General features: G+C 43.7%; 3 pseudogenes; all 3 read left to right on the forward strand.

Annotated features, from left to right (window-relative positions):
* Nucleotides 1-8,103: 8,103 nt before the first annotated feature.
* On the forward strand, nt 8,104-8,584 carry LOC129468899 (small ribosomal subunit protein eS12-like; annotated as a pseudogene).
* A 124-nt stretch (nt 8,585-8,708) lies between these two features.
* On the forward strand, nt 8,709-9,954 carry LOC129468961 (ubiquitin-conjugating enzyme E2 variant 1-like; annotated as a pseudogene).
* A 2,181-nt stretch (nt 9,955-12,135) lies between these two features.
* On the forward strand, nt 12,136-13,734 carry LOC129468962 (serine/threonine-protein phosphatase 2A catalytic subunit alpha isoform-like; annotated as a pseudogene).
* The last annotated feature ends 1,060 nt before the right edge of the window (nt 13,735-14,794 follow it).

Consider the following 14,794-nt stretch of genomic DNA (forward strand, 5'->3'; position numbering starts at 1 on the left):
GTCTCTTATTGAACTCCAGCTCGAAGGGACCTGACACAGGGGCTCAGCTTTTGTCCCACAAAGTTCGCTCTTGTGACTTCTAAGTATGGTCTCATGTTTTCTTCTCTTTAAATTTTTTTAATTGTTTTTAGTTGACTTTAAATACTCTCCTATCCAAGAGGTCTCATGTTTTAAAAGACGTTGTTATCCTGGGCAATCCAGTGAGACCCCGTCTCTATAAAAAACAAAAATTAAAAAAAAATTAGCTGGGCGTGGTGGCTTGCACCTGTACTCCAGATACTCAGGCTGGGCGTGGTGGCTTGCACCTGTACTCCAATACTCCGGTGAGGTGGGAGGATTGCTTGAGCTCAGGAGGTCAAGGCTGCAGCCTGGGCAACAAAGTAAGACTCCATCCCTATTTGAAAAAAAGACATTGTCTTCCAAACAAGCTGCCTTAAATAATTAATCATTCATTTATTTGCTACTATTATGAATCTATCTATCTATGTTTCTATCTATATATATAGCTCCTATCAGAGTTTTTTATTAGCATGAGATGTTCAGACTCCCTATTCTGCATTAATCATTACAGCAACTACCATTTGCGGAGGGCTGACTCTGGGCCAGCCTCCCTGCCAAGTGCTTTACACGTGCTAGCTCATTCAGTCGCCACTAGAAACCTCTGAGTGGGGTCTTATCACCCCCATTTTACTTAGGAGAAAACTGACACCCAAAAGAGGCTAAGTCACTTGCTCAAAGGCACATGACTGACTGTGGTCTAACCCTGGCCCGTCTTCCTGTAGAGTGGACTTGATTCAAACGCTTCCCTGTTCCTTGGGAGTGATGGAGTTCCAGCCCGAAAGAAAGATACCTGGCCCGTCAGCACATACAGTTTCATCCTGACAAATGCTTACGCATTCTTGTTATGCATTTAGAAGTCCTAATATAGCTCATGGTACCCATTCTATCTTGAGAGTTCGCTAGGGTTCTGGGACTCCAGGTCAGAATCACTAAGCTAGTCCAGCCTTTTATCTCTGCTCCTGCCATACTCAATATACAGATAAGAATGTGGAAGCCCAAGCAGGGGCAGCGAAGTCGAGGCAGCCTTCCAGGAACCCCCTCAAAGGATCCCCTCATGTCATAAAACTAGAAAAGACCTTCCTCAGCCAGGCATGGTGGCTCACGCCTGTAACTCTAGCACTTTGGGAGACCAAGACGAGAGGATTGTTTGAGCTCAGGAGTTCAAGACCAGCCTGAGCAACATAGTGAGACCCTGTTTCTACAAAAGGTTTTTTTCTTTTCTTTTTTTTTAAAATTTCCAACATTTATTTTAAGTTCAGGGATACAGGTGCAGCGTGTGCAGGTTTGTTACATAGGTAAACATGTGCCATGGGGGTTTCCTGCACAGATCGTCCCATCACTCAGGTATTAAGTCCAATATCCATTAGCTTTTCTTCCTGATGCCCTCCCTCCCTTCTCCCACCTCCCACCCTCCCACCCTCCGACGGGTCCTAGTGTGTGTTGTTGCCCCCCCCACCATGTGTCCATGTGTTAACATAATTCAGTTCCCACTTGTAAGTGAGAACATGTGGTATTTGGTTTGCTGTTTCTGCATTAGTTTGCTGAGGATAATGGCTTTGAGCTCCATCCATGTCCCTGCAAAGGATATGATCTCTCTTTTTTTTTTTTTTTTTTTTTTTGTGATGCAGTCTCACTTTGTCGCCCAGGCTGGAGTGCAGTGGCGTGATCTCAGCTCACTGCAACCTCTGCCTCCCGGGTTCAAGTGATTCTCCTGCCTCAGCCTCCCGAGTAGCTGGGATTACAGGTGCGCACCACTACGTCCAGCTAATTGTTTGTATTTTTAGTAGTGACAGGGTTTTACCATATTGGCTAGGCTGGTCTTGAACTCCTGATCTCGTGATTCGCCCGCCTCGGCCTCCCAAAGTACTGGGAGTAAGTACAGGCATAAGCCACCATGCCCAGCTGATCTCTTCTTTTTATGGCTGCATAGTATTCCATGGTTCTACAAAATATTTTTAAAAAATTAGCTGGGTGTGGTGGCACACACCTGTAGTTCTAGCTACTTGGGTGGCTGGGGCTGGAGGATAGCTTGAACCCAGAAGGTAGAGGCTGCTATAAGCCATGATTGCACCGGTACACTCTAGCCTAGGTGACAGAGCAAGACCCTGTCTCAAAAAAAAAAAAAAAAAAAAAAAGAAAAGAAGAAAAAAGAAAATAAAGAAAAGAGCTCCTTGGTCCCTGCGTCATTTTCCCTATCTCCTCCCTTTGCCCTCCCTCCTTACCTCACTCCCTGGCTTCCTTCCTTCTCAAGCTTCTAGTGAGCCCCTGCTCTGTGCCAGGCCCCTGGTGCTGGGGACACAGGGACAAACAAGTACTTCTTGCCATTCTTTCCATTTCTTGTGGGCTGTAGCACAGTGCCGCACATGCTATATTATTAAGTTATCTCCACCACAAATGCCGTTTCCACCAGATGTCATCAGTGGCAACATGATCTACAGTCTCACCCACTGGCATTGCAGGATAGAATACAGCATAGCCCGCACCCACCTCCCCGCCCCTCCAACCCTACCTACCTCTGCCCTCCTTCCTAAGAAGGGCAGATGCCATTTCCATTAGCCTTGCAGGGGGCACTGTCTGCCTCCTCCCTTTTTAAAAAAGGACGAGCTGTTAGACAGACTTCGTGTATCTGCCTTTTCTCCTTCATGCTTTCCTGCCATTGGTGACTCATTGCTAATCAATTTTCTCTCTTCCTTGTGCCAGTTTTATAGCCAGGCTTTGCCATCTGCCTGGTGGGCAAGTTGTGTTTGTCTGTGTTTGTGTTAATAAATTAGTTTGAGGAACATTATATGTGCTGGCTGCTAGGAATACAGACAACAGTTAGCCCTGGTGTCTGCCCTAGGGAAGCTCACAGTATGGGGTGGGAAGGGGAGGCTGCTATTCCCGCACTGTGCGAAAGGACTGCTGGATAGTGTAGCTTTATTGTTAAGGGTGGGCCTGCACTGCATTTAGGGCATATTTACTATGCCCCAGTGAGCCCTGGGCAACACAAGGGCCCCTTTGGCTCTCTTAGCTCTGAATGGAAGCCAGGAGTCTTGGTGGGAAACCTCTAATAGCCAGAGGAGGGAAACGTGGTCCGGGAGAAAACCCTATTTGTTAGCAGTCTGGGAGTCATCTGTCCTTCCAGGCTGACTTTTAGTAACCATAACATCAGTTAAAATAATTTTCTTTTTTTTTTGACACGAAGACTTGCTCTACCGCCCGGGCTGGAGTGCAATGGTGGGAGCTCGGTCCACTGCAAATTCTGCCTCCCGGGTTCAAACAATTCTGCCTCAGCTTCCCGAGTAGCTGGGATTACAGGTGCGCGCAACCATGCCCAGCTAATTTTTGTATTTTTAGTAGAGATGGGGTTTCACCATGTTGGCCAGACTGGTCTCAAACTCCTGACCTCAAGTGATCCGTCTGCCTTGACCTTAAAATAATTTTTAATAAAGATGATTTTTAACATTGTTACAAAAGTAGTAATGTGCTCAATGAAAAAAAATTTCAGTGATAGAGAAATAAAATGCATTTCAATCTTTGCCTTCAATCTGTCTCACTATTAACACCTTAGTATGTTAATTTCCAGGTATACATAATAGATATTATAATCATATAGATACATATGTGTATGCGTTTTTATATACAAATATATGTGGAAAGAGCTAGAGAGATTATTTTCTTTCTTTTTTTTTTTAATTTTTTGAGACGGAGTTTCACTCTTGTCGTCCAGGCTGGAGTCCAATGACGTGATCTCGGCTCACTGCCACCTCCGTCTCCATTCTCATGCCTCAGCCTCCCGAGTAGCTGGGATTACAGGCGCCCGCCACCATGCGCAGCTAATTTTTGTATTTTTAATAGAGACAGGGTTTTGCCATGTTGGCCAGGCTGGTCTTAGAACTCCTGACCTCAGGTAATCCACCCACCTCAGCCTCCCAAAGTGCTGGGATTACAGGCATGAGCCATTGCGCCTGGCCAAGAGATCATTTTCAAAATATAAATAAAAATATAATAAAATATTAGGCCGGTCGTGGTGGCTCACATCTGTAATCCCAGCACTTTGGGAGGCTGAGGAGGGTGGATTACCTGAGGTCAGGAGTTTGAGACCAGCCTAGCCAACATGGTGAAACCCCGTCAAACCCTGTCTCTACTAAAAATACAAAATATTAGCTGGGTGTGATGGCAGGCGCCTGTAATCCCAGCTACTTGGGAGCCTGAGGCATGAGAATCGCTTGAACCCAGGAGATGGAGTTTGCAGTGAGCTGAGATCGTGCCCCTACACTCCACCCTGAAGGTTAGAGCAAGACTCTGTCTCAAAAAAAAAAAAAAAAATATATATATATATATAATATTAAACATATAAAAATACCTGTTATAACATGTTATCTATATAATAATATATCTTATAGATCTATAATATACCTGTTATTCAAATTGCTTTGTCTTCCAAATGGAGAACTAAGATGTGCACATCTTTCCATGTTGGCAGGTGTAGATGGATCTCCCTCATTCTTTTTATCAGCCATATAGTATGGACATACCATGAAGTACCCAATTCTCTGGTGATACACATGCAATTCCTGTCTTTTGTTATTATAAACAATGCTGCAAAGAACCCCTATATATTTCTCTTTGCTCACTTTTGCCATTATTTCAATAAAATAAATTCTCAAATGTGGAATGGATTTGATCAAAGGGCACATAAATATAAAGTTCTGATGAAATAGATGAATTTCTTTCCAAAAATAATGTTGCAATTTGCATTTGCCCCAGGAGTGACGAGAGACCAACTGACACTCTCCCCAACAGTGGGTGCCTTTTAATTTTTGCAGTCTGATACATGAAATATATTATCCTATTGTTGTTTTCATTTGGATTTCTGTGGAGTCAAACATCTTTTCCTGAGTTGATTGGCTATTTGAATGTCATCTTCTATAAAGTGTATTTTCCCATGTCGTTTGTCTATTTTTCTTTTCTTTTTTTTTTGGGACAGAGTCTCACTCTATTGCCCAGGCTGGAGTGCAGTGGTGTGATCTTGGCTTACAGCAACTTCCTCCTCCCAGGGTCAAGTGATTCCCCTGCCTCAGCCTCCCAAGTAGCTGGGACTACAGGCACCCGCCACCATGCCTGGCTAATTTTTGTATTTTTGGTAGAGACAGGGTTTTACCATGTTACCTAGGCTGGTCTTGAACTACTGACCTCAACTCAACCACCCGCCTAGGCCTCTGTAAGTGTTGGGATTACAGGTGTGAGCCACCACGCCTGGTTATATCTCTCTTACTCATGGTTTTCTTCCTTCCTTTGTACTTTTTAAATATTTTAACATACTTAATTAATTTTTTTTTTTTTTTTTGAGGCAGAGTCTCACCCTGTTGCCCAGGCTAGAGTACAATGGCGTGATCTCGGCTCAGTGCAACCTCCACCTCCCAGGTTCAAGTGATTCTCCTGCCTCACCGTTCCAAGTAGCTGGGGTCACAGGTGTGTGCCACCACACCGGGCCAATTTTTTGTATCTTCAGTAGAGATGGGGTTTTACCATGTTGGCTAGGCTGGTCTCGAACTCCTGACCTTGTGATCTGCCCACGTTGGCCTCCCAAAGTGCTGGGATTACAAGCGTCAGCAACTGCACCCGGCCTGTACTTTTTTTTTTAAGTTGATTTGTAGGAGGTCTTTGCATATCAGGTTATTAGCTCTCATCTGCCATGTGGTAAGCAAATCAGTATTTTTTATAGTTTAGTGTTTGTCATTTGCCTCGCATATGTTTTTTCCCCCTACAGAAGTTTAAAATATTTATGTAGTAAGATCTGTCCATCTTTTCTTTGATAACTTCTGGAATTTGTGTCATATTTTAGAAAGATTTTCTCCACTCCATGATTAGGAAAACATTCTCTGATATTTTCTTCTAGCATGTTTATGGTTTTGTTTTTTACCGATGCATACTTAATCCATCTGGAATTTATTTCAGTGCATGCAGTAAGTTAGAGATTCAGTTTTGTTTTTTTCCAGATGGCTCATCAACATGTAGTTTCCCCTTACATATGTGAAATGCTACCATTATCATACACCAGATTTTCTTATGTGTTTAGGTCTATTTGTGAATTCAATTCCACTCTACTTCTTTGTCTTCAGTTTCTGAGCTAACATGCTTTAATTATCGTAACTTTGAACATGCTCATAATCTTTTCCAAACCTTTCTCACTATAATAGCAACAAATCTCCTGAGAAGCTGCACACCCTTTCTTTGGCTCTGTTAATGTCTCTACAATGAGGTCAAACCGTCTCCTCAAGGTGACTGTAAATCTTTCTGCCCACTTTCCTTTGTTTATTCCACACTGCGCACCTGCTCTGTGTCTTGGCTGTGTGGGATCAGGAGAGATAGAGGGAACAACAGAGATGCAGACCCAGCTTTACATGCTGACTTCAGTGATTAACCCTCAAGGCCACTGCAATTTCCATGATGACAAGTTCAGGGACACTGAACTTGCTCCCAGGGACTCTCCTGGAAACCATGCCCAGATCTCATTGCTTTCGGATGCCCTAGAGCCATGGCTCAGCCAAGGCCAGTGGTAACAGAGCCAAAAGAAGTTAAATTTTAAATAAACCTGACTTCCTCTCCAACATTGTTAGAGAAACCCTGATCCAGTTCATTCTGTTCCCATTAGATAAGAAAAAGCCAAAAAAGATGCAGTCATTGGGAACTGTGGTATGCCGTGAGCTTTTGGAAATAGATTCTTTTCTTTCTTTCTTTCTCTTTCTTTCTTTCTTTCTTCTTTTCTTTTCTTTCTTTCTTACCTGTGTTTTTTTCTGGAAGGGCAGAAAATGGAAGAAAGACTCTTGAGAAGGCTAACTTGTCTGGAAATGGTCTTTGAAGCTCAGCAGTGAGAAGACAGCATAGTATGGGTCTGGTCCTGTGACCTTGAGCACATCATTGAACGTCTCTGGACCCATTTCACAAACATTCAGGCCCAACAAATGGGCGCTTTGCCAGAAGCTTTATTTATGTCCAGTCTTATTGGATCCTCAGAACATTCTTATGAGGTAGAATCATTACTCTCTGGTTTACGCACAAGAATACCAAGATTCAAAAGGGAAATAGTATGCCTGAGGCCACTTATTTGGAAGGAGCAGAGCCAGCACAGGGTGCTTCTCCCTGTTACTGGGCAGAGTAGCGGGGGTGGAGTGGGGCAGGGTTCATCACCCCTGCCAGGAATCAGGACCCACGATGAAGCTACAGCCATTAAGACAGTACGATATCCACATAGGGACAGACACATTGACCCCTGAGAAGGAGTAGAGAGACCAGAATCAGATCCACATATATATGGTATATATATATATATGTGGCAGGAGTGGCATATCACAGTGAAGAAAGGGAGGATGGGCCAATAAACAGAGCTGGAAAAATTACTTCACAACATAAACAAAGATCCGCACTAGATGGTTTAAGGACTTTAATTTCAAAACTAAAACTTTAAAACTATTAGTAGAAAATATAGGTGGAGTGCCTGTGGTCCCAGCTACTCGGGGGGCTGAGGTGGGAGGATCACCTGAGCCCAGGGAGGTTGAGGCTACAGTGAGCCATGATCATACCACTGCACTCTAGTCTAGGGGACAGAGCAAGCCCCTTAAAAAAAATGAAACAAAACAAAACTTCTACCATTCAGTAAGAAAGAAAAATGGACACAAAAAGTATGAGCAGGAGTTTTTTGTTTGTTTGTTTTTGGTTTTGAGACGGAGTTTCGCTCTTGTTGCCCAGGCTGGAGTGCAATGGCACAATCTCGGCTCACAGCAACCTCCACCTCCCGGGTTCAAGTGATTCTCCTGCCTCAGCCTCCCGAGTAGCTGGGATTACGGGCACGCGCCACCACGCCTGGCTAAGTTTTTGTATTTTTAGTAGAGATGGGGTTTCTTCATGTTGGTCAGGCTGGTCTCGAGCTCACGACCTCAGGTGATCCACCCCCCTCAGCCTCCCAAAGTGCTGGGATTACAGGCGTGAGCCACCATGCCTGGCCAAGCAGGCATTTAAGAGAAGAAGAAACACATATAGCCAGTAACTTTAAAGAGATGTCCTCTTTCCCTGCCGCTGCCGAGTCGCGTGGAGGCGGAGGCTTGGGTGCGTTCAAGATTCAGCTTCACCCATAACCCACCGCCATGGCCGAGGAAGGCATTGCTGCTGGAGGTGTAATGGACGTTAATACTGCTTTACAAGAGGTGCTGAAGACCGCCCTCATCCACGATGGCCTAGCATGTGGAATTCGCGAAGCTGCCAAAGCCTTAGGCAAGCGCCAAGCCCATCTTTGTGTGCTTGCATCCAATTGTGATGAGCCCACGTATGTCAAGTTGGTGGAGGCCCTTTGTGCTGAACACCAAATCGACCTAATTAAGGTTGATGGCAACAAGAAACTAGGAGAATGGGTAGGCCTCTGTAAAATTGACAGAGAGGGGAAACCCCGTAAAGTGGCAAGAAGTCTCAGGCCAAGGATGTCATCGAAGAGTATTTCAAATGCAAGAAATGAAGAAATAAATCTTTGGCTCACAAAAAAAAAAAAGTTTAAAGAGATGTCAAACGTTGTTAGTAATCAGGAAAACGCAAACCGAGGCTCAGTGAAACACCATTTTACATCCCTTCAATTTGCAACAGTTTAAAGTTTCATAATATGGAATGTTGGAAGGATGCAGAGCTCCAGGATCTCTTGGATATTGCTGGTGGGAAGTTAAATTGGTGATACCATTATGGAAAAGTCTCGCATAATCTTCTAAAATCAAACATTCTTATAGCTTATGACCCAGCAGTTTTACCCTAGCTGCACTGTCCATTCAGTAAAACTGGAAACCATCTGGGATCAGTTGCATTTGGTCATAATTATTAATTCCCTCTTCACCTTGCTAGGCCTCTTTGTTGGAAAAAGACCTTTTCCTAGCAGAGCTGCAGCTGCCTCTTGGCCTCACAGAATGAGAACCAGAAATAAATGTTTGCTACAATAAGCCATTGAAGTATTGGGGTTGTTTTTTTCCTGTAGGACAGGATGAAAACACACCCTATGCTAAATGGGATAGGACAGTGATGAATAGACCTTGATACGCTCATGTATGGTACACACTAGACAGCAATCAAGATGAAAGAACTGCAGGGACGTGCCTCAGATATGAATTAATCTTGCCAATCTAATAGTAAGCAAGAAAAGTAGATCTCAAAAGATTATAGGCTGGGCACAGTGTCTCACGCCTGTAATCCCAGCACTTTGGGAGGCTGAGGTGGGGGGATCACAAGGTCAGGAGTTCGAGACCAGCCTGGACAACATAGTGAAACCCTGTAGTCTCTACTAAAAATACAAAAAATTAGCTGGGCATGGTGGTGTGCACCTGTAATCCCAGCTACTCGGGAGGCTGAGGCAGGAGAATCTCTTGAACCCGCGAGGCAGAGGTTGCAGTGAGCCGAGATTGTGCCACTGCACTCCAGCCTGGGTGACAGAGCAAGACTCCGTATCGGGGAAAAAAAAAAAAAAAGATTATATTATTTCGCGAAGTTAAAAATGACTAACATTAAAAGTACTCTTTTGAGCCTTTGAGCAACAGCAACACAAGATGGTAGCCAATTTATGAAAACAGAATATGCAGCTGTGAAAATAGAATATGGACCTAAATACTCCACAGCACCTCCCTTTGTAAGATTTGTAACAAAAATTAATAAGAATGGAGTTAGTAGTTCTAATGGAGTGGTGGACCAAGAACCTTATTAGTGCTAGCAAAATGGCAGAATCCATATGACATCAAAGTTGTCCTGCAAGAGCTTCAGCGCCTAAAGATGTCTAGTGAAAACATGAAACTCCCTCAGCCGCCTGAAGGACAGCATTACAGCAATTATCCAAAAGGAAAACCACAGGCCCTTTTCCTTCCCTCTGGAGTTTGCTTTAAATGATTTCATTTTCCACAGTAGTAAATTTTCTACATACATGTCGTAGACCTCAAAGTACAGGAAAAGCAGCTTATTCAAAGGAAATTTATCTTAAGATACCAGAAATGATACTAATTTTGGTCCATTTGAAACATATAAGTTGTGCTATAACCAAAAATGTACTCTTAAGGAATACATATTATTGCAAGAAATTATAACAAGGAAAAGGAGAATGGTGAGCGGACAGGACCCAGGCTGATGGGGACCTGGTGCCAGGGAAGGAAGGCTGACTCATCCATGAAGCCCCATAGGCACCGTGCCTAGGGCCCACAATACTTTAAGGGGACCATGAAAAGGTGTTTTTTGTTTTGTTTTGTTTTGTTTTTTGAGACAGAGTCTCACTCTGTTGCCCAGGCTGGAGTACAGTTGTGCTATCTTAGCTCACTGCAACCTCTGCCTCCTGGTTCAAGCGATTCTCGTGCTTCAGCCTCCCGAGTAGATGGAACTACAGGCACGCGCCACCGTGCCCGACTAATTTTTAATTTTTGTATTTTTTGTAAAGACGAGGGCCTTGCTATATTGCCCAGGCTGGTCTCGAACTCCTGAGCTCATGATCCACCCGCCTCAGCCTCCCAAAGTGCTGGGATTACAGAAGTGAGCCACCGCACCTGGCCGTTATTATTGTCTTTTTAATCAGAAGAAACTAATGAACTTTTTAGTTTAAAGAAAATGTTTTACTATATAACAACATATTCTTCATTACCAATGCAGTCATAAAATATACGTATACATGTATATTTTTGTACACGTGCGGTATACGTATATATTTTTGTGCACGTGTATATGTGTGTTTAGGAAGAGGCCCACAAAAGCAAAATGTCCAGGATCCATGCTGCAGGGGATGCACGTACGGTTATTTGTACCTAAAAATCAAGGTGCTAGCTTTGGTTTGGGGTGAGATGTTACATTATTATTATTTGTTTGTTTTTGAGAAGTGGTCTCTAGGCTGGAGAGCAGTGGCACAATCATGGCTCACTGCAGCCTTAACCTCTCAGGCTCAAGCCATCCTCCTACCTCAGCCTCCCAGGCATCTAGGACCACAGGCCTGTGATACTACGCCCAGCTAATTTTTTTCTATTTTTTGTAGAGGTAAGGATCTCCCTATGTTGCCTGGGCTGGTCTCAAAATCCTCAAGCAATCCTCCTACCTTGGTGTCCCAAAGTGCTGGAATCATAGGCACGAGCCACTACCAGGCCTGGCCTCTTTTTTTTCTTTTCTTTTTCCTTTTTTTTTCAGAGACAAAGTGTTTTTAGAGACAGGGTCTCACTTTGTCACCCAGGCTGGAGTGCATTGGCACAATCACAGCACACTTCAGCCTCGAACTTCTGGGTTCAAACAATCCTTCCATCTCAGCCTCACAAGTAGCTAGGAATATAGGCTCACGCCAACACACCCAACTAATTTGTTATTATTTTTTGTAGATACAGGGTCTCCCTATGTTGCCCAGGCTGGTCTTGAACTCCTGGGCTCAAGCCATCCTCCTGCCTCAGCCTCCTAAAGTGTTAGGCTTACAGGCATAAGCCACCATGCTGGCCCTGGACCTGTTATGAATGTGCCATTGCCCGGGCATGGTGGGTCATACCTGTAATCCCAGCATTTTGGGAGGCCGAGGCAGGCAGATCACTTGAGGTCAGGAGCTCGAGAACAGCCTGGCCAATGTAGTGAAACCCCATTTCTACTAAAAATACAAAAAAAAAATTAGCTGGACATGGTGGCGTGCACCTGTAATCCCAGCTACTAGGGAGGCTGAGGCAGGAGAATCACTTGAAGCCAGGAGGCGGAGGTTGCAGTGAGCTGAGATCGCACCACTGCACTCCAGCCTGGGTGACATAGTAAAATACTCTGTCTCAAAAAAAAAAAAAAAAAAAAAGAATGTGCCATAGACCAAGGATTATAATCATCTAATTTCATGGGCCTGGGATCCCCCTGAAAAACAATTAGCAAATATATTAAATGTTGAATTTGTAAATACTTCCAAATAAAATCTTTTCAAAAGTTTTATTTAGAGATCTGAGCTTCCTTCTGTGCACATCAATTTTTAGATTTTGTGTTTGAAACAGCTACACAAAATTCCTGAGCAAAATTTTAAAATGAAATTGAAATTTTAATGAAAAACGCTAACAGTACTTGCTTTTCTGGCATGAATGAATGAAATTGCTTGAAATGATGTAAGTGGACTTTGAATTCAATTGAACTTTGTTGTGTCAAGTATTTCGAAATACTCACGATTTCAGAGAAGCAAGCTCTGGAGCCAGAGTGAGTAGGGAAGAGACACAGCAGTTGTTGCCCGAGCACTGTGGAGAGTCTGTGGGTCAGCAGCAGCACTGAGCAACTGTCAGTGGCCACAGATGCCTGTGGCCCGTGTGCAGCAGCCAGCTCGGGCAGGTGGCATCATGGATGAGGTGTTCTCTAAGGAGCTGGACCAGTGGATCAAGCAGCTGAACCCGTGAAAGTAGCTATCCAAGTCCCAGGTCAAGAGCGTCTGCAAGGAGGCTAAAGAAATCCTGACAGAAGAATCCAATGCACAAGAGGTTTGGTGTCCAGTCACTGTCTCTGGAGATAAGCATGGGCAATTTCATGATCTCATGGAACTGTTTAGAAAATTACAGGTGGCTGGGCACGATGGGTCACGCCTGTAATCCTAGCATTTTCAGAGGCCAAGGCAGGTGGATTGCTTGAGTCCTGGAGTTCAAGACCAGCCTGGGCAATATAGCGAGACCCTGTCTCAAAAAAAAAATTAATAGAAAATTACCAGATACAAATTACTTGTTTACAGGAGATTATATCGACAGAGGATATTACTCAATTGAAATAGTTATGCTGCTCCTAGCTCTTAAGGTTTCTTACCATGAATGCATCACCATTCTTCCAAGGAATCATGAGAGCAGGCAGATCACACAAGTTTATGGTTCCTATGATGAGTGTTTAAGAAAACATGGAAATGCAAATGTTTAGAAATATTTTCCAGATTTTTTTTTTCAAAGACTGGGCCACCCAGATTGGAGTCCAATGGCACAAACATGGCTCACTGCAGCTTCAATCTCCCTGGCCCAAGTGAGCCTCCTACTTCAGCCTCCCGGGTAGCTGGGACTACAGGCGTGCACCATCATGCCCAGCTAATTTTTCGTATTTTTTTGTAGAGATGAGTTTTTCACCATGTTGCTTAGGCTGGTCTTGAATTCCTGGGCATAAGTGATCCACCTGCCTTGGTCTCTCAAAGTGCTGGGATTATAGGCATGAGCCACCATGCCCAGCCTTTACAGGCCATCTTCCTCTCACTGCCTTGGTGGATGGGCAGCTCTTCTGTCTCCATGGTGGCCTGTCGCCATCTGTAGATACACTGCATCACATCAGAACACTGAATTGCCTACAGAAAATTCCCCATGAGGGTCCAATGGGTGACTTGCTATACTCAGATCCAGATGACCATGGTGGCTGGGGTATATCTCTTTGAGGAGATGGTTATACCTTTGGGCAAGATACTTCTGAGACATTTAATCATGCCAATGGCCTCAGGTTGGCGTCTAGAGCTCACCAGCTGGTGACAGTGGGACATAACTGGTGTCATGACTAGAATATGGTAGCCATCTTCAGTACTCCAAACTACTGCTATCATTGTGGTAATCATGCTGCAATCATGGAACTTGATAATGCTCTAAAATACTCTGTTTGCAGTTTGACCCAGCACCTCACAGAGGCAAGCCACATGTTACTCATTGTACCCCAGATTACTTCCTGTCATGAAATTTTAAGCTGGGCGCAGTGGCTCACACCTGTAATCCCAGCACTTTGGGAGGCCGAGGCAGGAGAATCACCTGAGGTCAGGAGTTCAAGACCAGCCTGGCCAACATGGTGAAACTAAAATAAAAATACACTGAAATCTACTAAAAACACAAAATTAGCTGGGTATGGTGACATATGCCTGTAATCCTAGCTACTGGGGAGGCTGAGGCAGGAGAATCGCTTGAACCCAGGAGGCGGAGGTTGCAGTGAGCCGAGATCGTGCCATTGCACTCCAGCCTGGGAGACAAGACCAAAAATCCGTCTCAAAAAAAAAAAAAAAAAAAAGAAAGAAAGAAAGAAAGAAAAAGAAAAAAAAAAACTTTAAATTTGAACAGGATTGCCATGAATTATATATTGATTTAATGGAAATGGGGACAGCAACAGTAACTCCAAAGTGTCAGAAAATAGTTAACATTCAAAAAATTTGTTTTCACATGGACCAAAAGCTGTGCCATATAAAAATACAAAGCTTTTTGTCACCAAGCCATGATCACTTGAGAATGAACCAGTTCATTGTATGCTGGAGCAACATGGTGTTTGCAGTTACTTTTGCTTTCTTTGAGAGACCGCAGATAATAAGATGTAAATTCACTCTGTGGATACAATTTAACCTCCATCAAGCTATAGCTTTACTCAGCAGGACTGTACACAGGGGTAGCAGAAAACAATCACTGGATCACTGGAACTTAATGAAATTTAAAAAAATAAATGCCAAGCCTTCCCCTCTACTTAAGAGTTTTGAAATCGTTCTGTTTATTTTCAGGGATACCATTTAATTTAACTATAAGACTTGCCTGCACTCAGTTTGTCCCCTTCTCAGATCTGAGCCCCATGCCATTCTTCGTTATTGTCAGAACCTAGTGAGTGGTTTTGAACAGAGCTGTTTTTGCCCCTTCCTGTAAAATGATGTTTTATTGCACAAGAGCACTGCAGAGTTTTCATAATAAACTTGCAAGCTCAGAAAAAATTACTCATGAAGCTCTTATTTGCAGTGTTTGTTATTAAAGCAGGCACCCTAAAG

The sequence above is a fragment of the Symphalangus syndactylus genome, chromosome 12, assembly GCF_028878055.3.
Source record: "Symphalangus syndactylus isolate Jambi chromosome 12, NHGRI_mSymSyn1-v2.1_pri, whole genome shotgun sequence".
In the NCBI taxonomy this organism is placed as follows: domain Eukaryota; kingdom Metazoa; phylum Chordata; class Mammalia; order Primates; family Hylobatidae; genus Symphalangus; species Symphalangus syndactylus.